The sequence below is a fragment of the Panicum virgatum genome, chromosome 9N (genome assembly GCF_016808335.1).
Source record: "Panicum virgatum strain AP13 chromosome 9N, P.virgatum_v5, whole genome shotgun sequence".
Taxonomy (NCBI): Eukaryota; Viridiplantae; Streptophyta; class Magnoliopsida; order Poales; family Poaceae; genus Panicum; species Panicum virgatum.
The window spans coordinates 27948146-27960962 of NC_053153.1; the positions used below are offsets into that span (position 1 = coordinate 27948146).

The following is a 12817-nucleotide window of genomic DNA, read 5'->3' on the forward strand; positions in this document are numbered from 1 at the left end:
GTGTCTTGCCCGCGGACGCTTGCCTCTCTCCTCTTGTTTTCCCCGACTCCGCATCACCGCCGCCGCCTTCCCTTCGCGCCGCCGCCGCCGTTCCACCTCGCCGCCGCCTGCGCACCGCCTCAGCCGCCGCTTCACACCGCGCCGCCGCCGTTCCACACCGCTGCTGCCTCGCGCCGCCGTTCCAAGCCGCCGACCGCGCGCCCTCGCGCTCGCCCAGCGCCGCCCGTGCGCACCTGCGCCGCTCTCGCGCGCCTCTGTGCTCCAGCGCCGCCCGCACGTGCCTCCATCGCCAAGTGCCGCCGTGCTCCACGCCTCCACGCCATTCACGCCGCAGCCGCAGCAAGTGCTCGCCAAGTGCTCGATAGATTGTCTGAACAAGATGGGTCGCGAGAAGAGGAAGGGAAAGGAAGTTGTGGTCGAGAAGCCCGCTCGCAAGCGGACTCGTGCAGAGAAGGAGGCCGAGAGGGCCGAGATGGTGGCCAAGGCCGCCGAGGAGCAGGCGTCAGGCCGTGCTCGCCCGTTCGCGATCAGGGATCCGCCCGCCAGGGGCAGGGCCAGAGGCAGGGGTATGGGCAGAGTCAGAGGTGCCAGGGCCACCAGAGCCGCGACAGCAGCAGCAGCAGCGACAGATTCAGATGGTTCTGACTTAGAGGCAGCACAGTCAGAGGGGCAGAGTTCTCCACAGCAGTCGTCTGAGGGAGGTTCCCCGCCAGCGACAGAGCGTCGCACTGGACCGAGGACTCGGGGAGGACACCAGCCACAGGAGCCCCGCAGGTCAGCAGCAGCAGCAGCAGCAGCTCGCAGAGCCGAGGCCCTAGAGGCCGAGCGCGCAGTGTTCCATATGGACACTGTTGTGCGTCTGGAGATAGGTGTGATGCTCCAGAACTTGACCCGAGCCAATGCGGCCAAGGTCAAGAGGCTCAGGTGGAGTGTTGAGGAGGAGGTCTGGTTCCCAGTGACCCAAGACAGCAGAGTCGACAGGAGGTTCTGGACTCTGCTACAGGCCAGCTTCTACGAGACTTACCAGCGGAGGGGCCACCGGATCTTCCCGCACAGGGTACTTGACTGGGTCTCACTGAGGACAGCCGCAGGGGGAGCAGACGTGAGAGCACACTTCGCTCACTTCAGAGGACTGCCCAGGCTGCTAGAGATGGAGCAGAACCGTTATATCGAGGACTGGGTCAAAGTGTTCTACACCACAGCTTGGATAGCACCTGAGCGCAGAGCCATGCACTTCATGTTTGGAGGGCAGGACTTTGGATTGTCAAGGGCGACCATTGCTGGTATACTTGGAGTTGACCTGGTCGACGTCTCGTTGCACGAGAGGGTTTACCGAGACTCAGATCCACCCCGCAGGGCGATGGTTGGTGGGATTGCTCCTTCTCACGAGGCGATCTCTCAGTGCTTCCGCCAGCCGTTCCCAGCCTCTTACGCCAGAGTGCCGAGCTTGCTGACTCCAGAGGCATATGCTATTCACATGGCACTCCGGAGGACTCTGTTACCGAGGACTGGCTACCCAGAGGGGTTCACAGGTTTGCAGCAGCTCTTGCTCCTACACATCCTCACTCACGAGCCATTTGATTTAGTTGACTTTATTCTGGCTGAGATCGAGAATGTGATCGCTGATGGGATGGGTGTGGTGCGACAGTTTCCTTATGGGCACTGGATCAGTTACATATGCTCTACGATAGTGCCAGCAGAGTCACCCATCAGCGCCCCTTACCGTCACGACGAGGCTCCCAGGTTCCCTGTCTACCGACCCACAGCTCCACAGGACAGGAGGAGGGGCAGACACACAGACAGAGCTGCGATGGCACGACTGTCACCAGAGGTACAGGCACGAGTGGCAGAGGAGGATGAGGCACTCCTGGCAGCCGAGCCACAGCTTCCCGGGGGAGATGATGAGATTCACTGGTCTGAGCTTGAGTCAGACTCCTCCGAGGACGTAGAGTACTTTCCTCCAGCTGCCCCAGCCAGTCACGACCACGAGGCAGGAGGGTCCGGAGAGCCAGCTCCTCCGACTTCAGCAGCTGCTACAGTCTCTGAGTCCCAGGTGACTCAGCCGTCCGAGCTCACTGCTCTCAAGGTATGTTTCGGTGATTAATGACAACCATTATTGTGACTAATGAGTTTGTGCAGCTTAATAGATCATTATCGCTCATTTGGTCATATGTCAAAAGAGGCCCCTCAATTTCTTTATTCAAAAAAGGTGATCTCGGTATTCAACTCTTATATATGTCAAGACTAAGGATCTTTCTAGTCCTAAGTGTCATAAGGTTGAGAAGGACACTTAGGTTAGTATAGGTTTTATAGTTTTGTAGTGATCGCACTATTAAGAGGGGTTAAGGCTAAGTAACTTGAGCATGGACATGGTCATTTGAAAATGGATGCACACAATGGTCACTCAGGTTTCTAGAAGTTCAAATAAGTGGTTCTCAAACTATATCTCAAGAATATTTGGATTTCATTCAAAGACTCAAATCAGAAAAGACAAAATCAGAAAAAGTCTATACACCGGTTTAACCGACGACCTCAATTTTCTATACATCGGTTAAACGAAGTCAACAGAGTCTGGACAAGTCAATACACTGGTTAAACTGACGTGTTTGAATTTAACATCGGTGCATTAGTCTAGAGTTGGTTTTTCCAGGGTATTTCAAGTTCTATACACCGGTTAAACCGACGATGTTTGAAATGGGACGTCGGTGCAATTGACCAGTGAGATGGTTTTTCCAAGGACTTCAGAAGTTGTACCCACCGGTTAAACCGACGATAGGTTTGAGTTAACGTCGGTGCAGTTGTCCAGAGACTTGGTTTTTCAGTTGATCAGTGGACAACTACACTCACCGGTTAAACCGATGATACGTCGGTTAATCTGCTCAAGTCATAACGGCTAGTTTTCAGAAGGGGCAGTTTACATTCACCGGTTAAACCGACGATGACTGTTGGAGGGACGTCGGATTAACCGGCGCTACGCAGTTTTCTGGCAGCTTTTGTCCAACGGCTCTATTCGTGTGGGCTGCCTATATATACCCCTCCAATGGGTCATTTTGCTACTCTTGACACCAGGCAACATCCATACACTCATACTATAGTCAAGAGCCACCTTGAGCTTCATCATTCACATACTTGTTCATTCAATCAATCAAGAAGCAAGATTAAGGACTTGAGTAGAGAGAAGCTTGTGTGCATCCGCTCTTGGTGATCGGTTCTTGCTCAAGTGAAGGCCTTAGCTTGTTACTCTTGGTGATTGGCATCACCTAGGCGATCTTGGTGATCGAGGTGTTTCTCGCGGAGCTTGCCAAGGATTGTGGGAGCCCGGAGAAGAAGATTGTACGTGGCTTGAGCTCCACCACGCCGGGATGGTGAACGGAGACTCTTAGTGAGCGCCCAAGTCTCGGTGACATGGGAGGTGATAAGACTCTTAGTGAGTGTCACAACGTGGATTAGGGGTGTGTGCCAACACATCGACACCACGGAAAAAAATCCGGTTGTCTCTTGCACTCTCTTTCATTTCAAGCACTTACTTTCATGCATTCTTTCATGTGCTTGACCTTAGAGATCATAGCTTAGCTCTACCTTGCTTAGTTTCATATCTTTGGTAGCTTGTGTAGTTTGCTTTGTTTAGCCGGTTGGTGAATTGAGCCTTACTAGCATTGCATAGGTTAAGGTTGTTTTATCTATCTTAGAAATTTGAAAAAGGCCCAATTCACCCCCCCCCCCCTCTTGGTCCATCGATCCTAACACACACATCTTCTTATCTCTATCTTCTTTCTCCTACTTCCTCTCATCCTCTCTCTCCCTTCCTCCCTCTCCTCAGGCAGTCTGCAGGGCGCGGGGGGCCAGGCCCGCCTCCCGGCGACGCACGGTGGCCAGGCTGGCCTCCGGTGGTGGCCACGTGGGGCCACGGCAGCCCTCCGGCGGCGTGCGGGGGCAGGCTGCCCTACCGGTGGCGCGCAGGGGCAGGCCGGCCTCCAAAGGCACGCGGGGGCAGGCTGCCCTCCCGGCGGCGCGCAGGGGCCAGGCCGGCCTCCGGTGGCGCGCGGGGGCAGGCCGCCCTCCCGGCGGCGTGTGGGGGCCAGGCCGGCCCTCCGGCGGCACACGGGGGCAGGCCGCCCTCCGGCAGGGCGCGGGGGTGTTGGCGTTTCTTACGCTCAATAGAATATGGATTCCGCAAGCGCACAGAATCACCGCTGTAGCACTTCATCTTGGAGTATTTCAGGGTATCGTATATTTCCTCAGGGAAGCACTATGGATAAAGAGTATCAAAGAATCAAATGACAAACTTTACTAGGGATATCAACCGACTAACTTAGTGGGGGTAAGCCTGATATGATAGGATAAGATAATGGCCAACGATGACCGTCTGGCACAGGAGACTCTAATCCTTAGAGAGGTAAGCAGCTGGGAGGACAACGAGCGAGAAAGACTCCTAAAACACTTCTAAACTATCGAGCTAGCCTATCTAAACTAAACCTTGTTTCTAACTAGTTATCGAGAACCTAGAGCTTACTTCGGCGGCTAGAAGAGGAATGACTTCAGAAAGGGATGAGAGGGGAGTCCAACAGCAACCTGCAACTACTACTATGAAAACACCAGAATGTTGTGGACTACAAAGGACGGATAGGGCTGTCACCACCTACCGACTAGCACAACGGTTCTGTGGGGTGGAACACACTTTTTAGCTAACACTAAGCCCAGACACCACGTCCGTACTCGGTGTTAGGATTTCTCTTGTCGCGAACAGGAGAGATCCCCCTCAACCTAGAGCACTAACTTGAGATACTCTAGTCCGGGCGAGAAAACCTGTAAGGTAAGATCCTGATAAACAAGATAGGTACAACACCGAAGCTAGGGAAATTACTTCTGCACACAAGCAAGATAACTTAGAGATATAAATAAATGCATGTTGCGAGACAAGCTCGACTCGACTCTAACTCCCAGACTACCTAACCTACTCTAGAAACTAAAAATGAGAGAAGAGAGCTCCTTTGGTGTGTTGAGAGTGAGGGTGTTTCTCTCTATTTATAGTGCTCCAAGGTCGGTATGAGGTGAGCGCGTGTGTTGTAAGCAACTAGGACAGTTGATGTAACTTCCACGCGAAGTTGAGCACGAGCCGCTGCAAGGTGTGGCCGGCCAGCCTCCCCTACGCCGGCCGGCCTAGGGATCCCACCATCTAGCCACCGACTTTTTGTGGACGGCTTGGATTGTCTCCTGGAAGTTGGTGGAAGAGGATTGGGTCCAAAGCACGTGATTGTTAGGCCGCCCGGCCTGGGTTTGGCTCCTCTCGGCCCTTCGTTCCACCGACGCATCAATCAACGGTTGCACATTCTTGCTCAAGGCGGTTTAGGTCTTGAAACTGTGTTTGGACACTGAAAGTGGACCCAACCTTCCATTGCTCAAGCCTTTCGGTCTTTGTTTGTGAATTCTGGATGGAACCAAATTGGATTTGCTTGGATTTGTGCTCATGATCACTCTGGCAAAGTTTCGTGGCATGGTATATTGAGGTGCCTGGCCGGCCGGCCTAGGGTAGGCCGGTCGGCCTGGTATTTTGTCCATTTTTCCTGATTTTTGGTACACTTGTTCCTGCGACCACAACTCATCCAAAACTTGTTGCACTTGTTAGAAATAGGCAAAATATGTATGGAACATGGTGTAAAGCTCATGTTATTCCTGAGAAGTTGACGGTCAAAATAGGAAATAATGGCCGTCAACACCCCCCCCCCAAGCTTAAAATTTTTGCTCGTCCTCGAGCAAAGTCGAAGCTGAGGCTCGGTGGATCAAGAGTTGCATCAATGCTCATACCTTGTAGAAATCTTATGCACAACATATTACTCTAACCCATTTGTACTTTGAATAAGTTGGCTCATACCTTGGTTTCTGGAGATGGGGCTTACTCGCATTTCATCCCTTGTCTTGGGCGGTTGAGAGATTGAACAACCTTCACCGGAATCTTTGCTGCCTCCTGTTCAGGTTCCTATCTCAGAGTTTTGCAAGTTTTTCAAAAGTGGTTTAAGATTCCCCGATGGTACTTTCAAGTCGCTCAAGGTGTATGATCCTCACCATGGTCGAAGAATTTGACCATCTTTTTCCTACTCTAAGGCTGATATGTGGAGTTTTAGGTAGGGAGCATGTAGCATACCTTGGTTATCAGTGTTGCTGACTCGAAGAGTGGTTCGCAGATGGTTGGTACTCGATCAAATCCCGATCTTATGGAAGGTAAAATATTCAGGGGAGAGGGAGGAAATGGACTCACAATTAGAGAATTTTGGTCTTTTTATTTGAGCCCCTTATTTCAACTCTTTTGAGTGGAGGTATGGGTCTTGTCTCCTTTTTTCATCACTTCAGCTCCAATTTTTTTTTAAGAAGATGACCCATACTCCATGAGAATAGAGTTATTGGAAGGGAGCATTGCATGGATAGACCATTCGAGATGGATAGGTTCACTGTGGAGATTTTGGATTTTGTTGTGAGTGGAATTGTCTGGCGAAGGTGGATATCAATACCCGGAGTAGGTAATTGATATGCCAGACATTTTGAGGCTAGCAAAACAATGGCTATGCAAAGGAGAAAAATCGGTAGATAACAAGCACCTTCCTTGAACGGACTCACCATTTGGCAAAGCTCAAAATAACTCAAGATAGCTTTTATAGATTAATATGATAAAACGTTATGGCTTTGGGTAGGACATGTAAACCAAAGGGGAAGTCTTTACCATGTTTCATTTTAAAGAAATTCCGAGAGGTACACTACTAGAGCATGCAGTTTTATTCCGATTCGAGCCATCTCAAATCTCACAACAACTTAGACTAGAAAATCAAGCTCATGCTCCCACACAACCAGATTTTAGTGGGACTACTTATGTGCCATCTAGTTCAAGTACTAGGAGAGTAAACAGTTGTATACGAGGCACTTACAAAGCATGGATAGAGCAACTATTCATCATCTCCATAATAAGAGCTTACACATATTTCCATACATATGAGTTGGGAGTTTTATTCAAAGCATGAAACATATTTTTTTGTATTTTAATTTATTTATTTTGTTTTTACTTTATTTTATACTTTTACTTTTATTTTTTGAGTTTTTGAATGATTTAAACTAACTTTTTTTAGGACACAAGATGAAAGGATAGGTCGGATGACTTACCTGAATACATGGGCACCCCCCCCCCCCAAGCTTGAATGAAGCTCAGTAGGTCTGCCATCTTGGTCGTTTTTTTTTCATATGCAGTGTAAAATCGAAAGAATGCATTTGCGAGAAGTTAAACATGCCATGATGTGAAAGGAAAAACTATGCAAGAATATAAACTATCCCATATGCAAATGCAAGAATGGATTAACTACCACGTACCTCATGGCAAGGGCTCGAGTTTCTCGTCCTGAGCAAGACTATCCATACTTTGGGTTTGGTCGTCGTCACCTGATGGAGACATTGGTGGCGACGCTTTCTTCTGCTACACCTTTCGTGTAGGCAGAGTTACTTCGATCTCTTTCTTCCCAAATTCTAGAAAATTCTTACGTTGGATATTCCGCTTCGCGTTCCGTTGGTTATACACCTTGATCTCCTCTCGAGTTCGAAGATTCTCCACGAATTCGATGAGGGAATACGGCTTCTCCAGCTCTTTCACGAATTCCTTCCGGTTGAAACTTTTGATCTGTGATCATTGTTCATTCTTCAGTCTAAAACCGAATCTCTCCTTCTGCCCATTGATGTTGAGTTGGATTACTCCAACTCCCGCATCAATGTATGCAGTTGTCATGCTCAAGAATGGCCTCCCCAATATGAGAGGGATCTCAGTGTCGACTCCCATGTTGAGAATGACAAAATCAACAGGGACAAAGAAATTCCGTATTTTCACCGGAATATCCTTGGTGATCCCCGCGAGATGACGAACTGATTGGTCTGCTAGCTACAAACACATGGCAGTAGGAGCAAGCGCATGATGGTTAAGTTTATCATAAATTACCTTTGACATGATGCTGATGCTTGCTCGCAGATCGCAAAGAGCGTGCTTAAAGTGTTGAGCTCCGATGGAACATGTGATGGTGGGGCATCCTGGTTTCTTCTTCTCCATGAGAGGATTGAGTATAGCTGTGCTACACTCATCTGTAAGCTGGACGACCTCGGTGGTCGGCAGGACCCTCTTATTGCCAAGGATATCCTTGAGATACTTGGCATACGTGGGAACCTGCATAGTATCAAGAAGTGGTATGTTTCCATAAAAATTCTTAGTTACCACGACGAACTTGCCGAATTGCTCGTCGGCCACCGGCCTCCTTCTCCGCTCTAGAAACGGTAAGGCGGTTGTATCGTGATAGTCACGTGAAGTTCTAGGGGGTTCCATGGGGTCTTCCTGGGTAGCAATGGTGTTGGATTCTTCGGCCTCCTCCGGCACTCCGTCTTCAACATCGGTATTCCTAGCGGTTACGGTCTTCCTAGCGGTTACGGTCTTCCACCGTGTACTTGCATCCTACGGAAGAGGTGGTTTCTGTGCGGATTGTCTTGCCCACACAGCTACCGCACTCACACTTTCTTTTGGGGTCACATCCGGTTGCCCGGATAGTTCCCCCGTGTCATGGTTAAGGCAGGATGGTATACCTGCATCCTGCGGAAGATGTGGTTTCTGTGCGGATTGTCTTGCCCGCACAGCTACCACATTCACACTTTCTTTCGGGGTCACTTCCGATTGCCCGGATAGCTTCCCCGTGCCGTGGTTAAGAGGCCAGTTGAGTTACTTTAGTTTCTATCAATTTGTTGAAACTCAACTGATGTTTAATAACAGAGTTAAACCCATCTATTTGCATAGCCAAAGACTCAAGAATTTTACCATTAGCAAGAAATTTCTCACTAATGTTGTCACTCATTTGTTTTTGGCCATTCATGAAGTCTTTAAGCGAGGGCTGAAAACTATTATTAAAATTGATACCTTGCTGTTGGCCGAAGGGGAGGTGGGGCTTAGTATTCCAACCTTGCTAAGGACGACAGTCTGAGTCATTAGGAGTGTTGTTCCCAATGGAGTTCTCGTCCTCTTGAGCGAATGGGCAAGATTTGCCCGAGTGTCTAGTATTGCCACATTTCTCACATGTCATCTGAGGCTCCATAATCTGGTTAACCTCCTGGTGTGGAGATTCCAGCTTTTTTATGAGAAGATCCATCTTGGCCGCCAGCATATCGATACTGTCGATTTCATGTATTCCTTTTGCATGAGCCGGCTGCCTATCTCTCTTCCAACTCTGGTTGGAAGCAACCTTGTCGATGAGCATTCTAGCTCTTGTAACATTGAGGGAGAGGAATGCTCCTCCCGCTGCTGTGTCCATGTGATCTTGCGATCGCTGGTTCAGGCCATGGAAGAAGTTCTGAATGATAAGACATTCTTCCATGCCGTGGTGTGGGCATGCTGTAATGTATTCCTGAAGACGTTCCCAGGCTTCCGGGACTGTCTCGTCCTGGAGTTGTTCAAAACTAGAAATCCTATTCCGAACGGCATTGGTTTTGCCCACCGGAAAGTACTTGACCAGAAAAGCATTGGAGCATGCATTCCAAGTGTCGGACACGTCCTTGTAGGTGTAGAACCACGTCTTTGCTTTCCCAAGCAAAGAGAATGGGAATAGTCGAAGACGAACATTATCTATCGTAGTGCTTCTTGGGTTGATTATGCTGCTCACTTCCAAAAAATTCTGTAGATGAGCGTGGGTATCCTCTGATGCCTTTCCGCAGAAGGGACTTGCTTGAACCATGTTGACAAGCCTAGTCTTTATCTCAAAGCCATCAGTGCCTTGGTAATTGTTCAGTCCAATAGGGATATGGCTATTGGACGGGGCTAGGAATTGACGGAGTGTCTTCTGAGCCATGGGTATTGAAGCTGGTGTTGTCAAACCTTGATCCTAAGAAAATTTCTTCTGATAGGATGACTATGCGTCAAGCAATTCACCCAATTCTTTCTGGATCTGAGTTGAAGTGATATGGTAGATCGAACTTGGTCCTGCACTGCTCCGCAGAAATCACAAAGACACCGAGAGCAATGGTAATCCCGCTAAAATTAGCGGTGACAAACTAGTAAATTTTATCAAACTATTCAACAGAATCTTTAGCTAATTGCTTCCCCGACAATGGTGCCAGAAATGCTTGTTGGCATTTCTTACGCTCAATAGAATATGGATTCCGCAAGCACAAAGAATCACCGCTGTAGCACTTCACCTTGGAGTATTCCAGGGTATCGTATATTTCCTCAGGGAAGCACTATGGATAAAGAGTATCGAAGAATCAAATGACAAACTTTACTAGGGATATCAACTGACTAACTTAGTGGGGTAAGCCTGATATGATATGATAAGATAATGGCCAACGATGACCGTCTGACACAGAAGACTCTAATCCTTAGATAGGTAAGCAGCTGGGAGGACAACGAGCGAGAAAGACTCCTAAAACACTTCTAAACTATCGAGCTAGCCTCTCTAGACTAAACCTTGTTTCTAACTAGTTATCGGGAACCTAGAGCTTACTTCGTCGGCTGGAAGAGGAAGGACTCCAGAAAGGGATGAGAGGGGAGTCCAATGGCAACCTGCAACTACTGCTTTGAAAACACCCGAACGTGGTGGACTACAAAGGACGGATAGGGCTGTCACCACCTACCGACTACCACAACGGTTCCGTGGGGTGGAACACACTTTCTAGCTAACACTAAGCCCGGACACCACGTCCGTACTCGGTGTTAGGATTTCTCTTATCGCGAACAAAAGAGATCCCCCTCAACCTAGAGCACTAACTTGAGATACTCTAGTCCGGGCGAGAAAACCCGTAAGGTAAGATCCCGATAAACAAGATAGGTACAACGCCTAAGCTAAAGAAATTACTTCCGCACACAAGCAAGATAACTTGGAGAGATAAATAAATGCGGAAAGTAAAGCTGACTCGAAAAGATAAAGAATATAACTTATATTGATAAATATCAAAGAAAAAGATACAAGAGCTTATACCGACTTTCGATGACGACTCCGGAATCCCGAGACAAGCTCGACCCGACTCTAACTCCTAGACAACCTAACCTACTCTAGGAAATAAAAATGAGAGAAGAGAGCTCCTTTGGTGTGTTGAGAGTGAGGGTCTTACTCTCTATTTATAGTGCCCCAAGGTCTGTATGAGGTGAGCGCGTGTGTTGTAAGCAACTACGACGGTTGATGTAACTTCCACGCGAAGTTGAGCATGAGCCGTTGCAAGGTGGGGCCGGCCGGCCTCCCCTAGGCCGGCCAGCCTGGGGATCCCACCATCTGGCCACCGACTTTTTGTGGACGGCTTGGATTGTCTCCTGGAAGTCGGTGGAAGAGGATTGGGTCCAAAGCACGTGATTGTTAGGCCGGATGGCCTCCCTTAGGCTGGCCGGCCTGGGTTTGGCTCCTCTCGGCCCTCCGTTCCACCGACGCATCAATCAACGGTTGCACATTCTTGCTCAAGGCGGTTTATGTCTTGAAACTGCGTTTGGACACTGAAAGTGGACCCAACCTTCCATTGCTCAAGCCTTTCGGTCTTTGTTTGTGAATTTTGGACGGAACCAAATTGGATTGGCTTGGATTTGTGCTCATGATGACTCTGGCAAAGTTTCGTGGCATGGTATGTTGAGGTGCCAGGTGGGCATGGTATTTTGTCTATTTTTCCTGATTTTTGGTACACTAGTTCCTACGACCACAACTCATCCAAAACTTGTTGCGCTTGTTAGAAATAGACAAAATATGTATGGAACATAGTGTAAAGCTCATGTTATTTCCGAGAAGTTGACGGTCAAAATAGGAAATAATGGCCGTCAATAGGGGGCAGGCCGCCCTCCCGGCTCCGCGCGGGGGCTCGGCCGGCCCTCCCGGCGGCGCGCGGCTGAGAGCTGCTCCGTGATTTTTTAAAATTTTTTTGTGATTGTGAGATATTATTCTGAAATTTGTGATTGTAATATTTGTGATTGTGATGTGATTTTTTGATTGTGATGACCGGTGTTGTTGGAAAGGAAAAAGCAAGAAAATAAGAAAAGAATGATTGTAATATTTGTGATTGTGATGTGATTTCTTGAATGTGACGACAGGTGGTACGGTGTGGGAAAGAGAAAAGAATGAAAATAAAACTGAAAAAAGAGGCGGGAATAAAAAAGCTATGTTTGGGCACAAAGGATTTTAGTACCAGTCGGTAACACCGACCGGTACTAAAGGAACCCTTTAGTACCGGGCAGCTTGATCAGTACTAAATGACGTGCCATTTAGTACCAGCCAAGTGGTATCGGTCAACTACCCGGTACTAATAGGGGGTTGGGGACTGGTACTAAAGGCTGTTTTTCTAGCAGTGTCTGTTGTTAAATAAATGTATATGAATTTTGGAAAGGATTGCATTCTCTATGTATTTTGTGGAGTGAAATGCATTGCACTTAAATTTGGCTACGGTGTCGTCTAGATTCTTAAATTTTTAAAATACACATTCAAATCCTTTTATTAATCATATCACATGAGCTTCAAATCACAGATGTTTAACCTAATTCGAAAGTTATATAAATTATTCAAATATAAAATTATTTATAAAGTATATACACGCAGAAAATCAAATTTACTTGTACAAATATGTTCAAATAAAAAGGATTTGTGTATACAACTGGTATGTAAATTAGACTCATATGATAAAATTTGTAAAAAACAAAAATAGAAAGAAATAAATTTTGGAGGAAATATTAGAAAAAATTCAATCATAAAATTTTGAAAATATGAGTTATAAGCGCAAAGATTTTAAAAAATTTTGGACCATATGTAAGCTGTACATCGGCAAAAATACATCTGCATTATAA

General features: G+C 47.8%; 1 non-coding gene across 1 annotated transcript; it reads left to right on the top strand.

Moving 5' to 3' along the window:
• The first annotated feature begins 9381 nt into the window (after positions 1–9381).
• On the top strand, positions 9382–9490 carry LOC120693728. The gene has a single exon (XR_005683182.1). It is a non-coding gene; the product is annotated as a small nucleolar RNA R71 (small nucleolar RNA).
• Positions 9491–12817: the final 3327 nt, after the last annotated feature.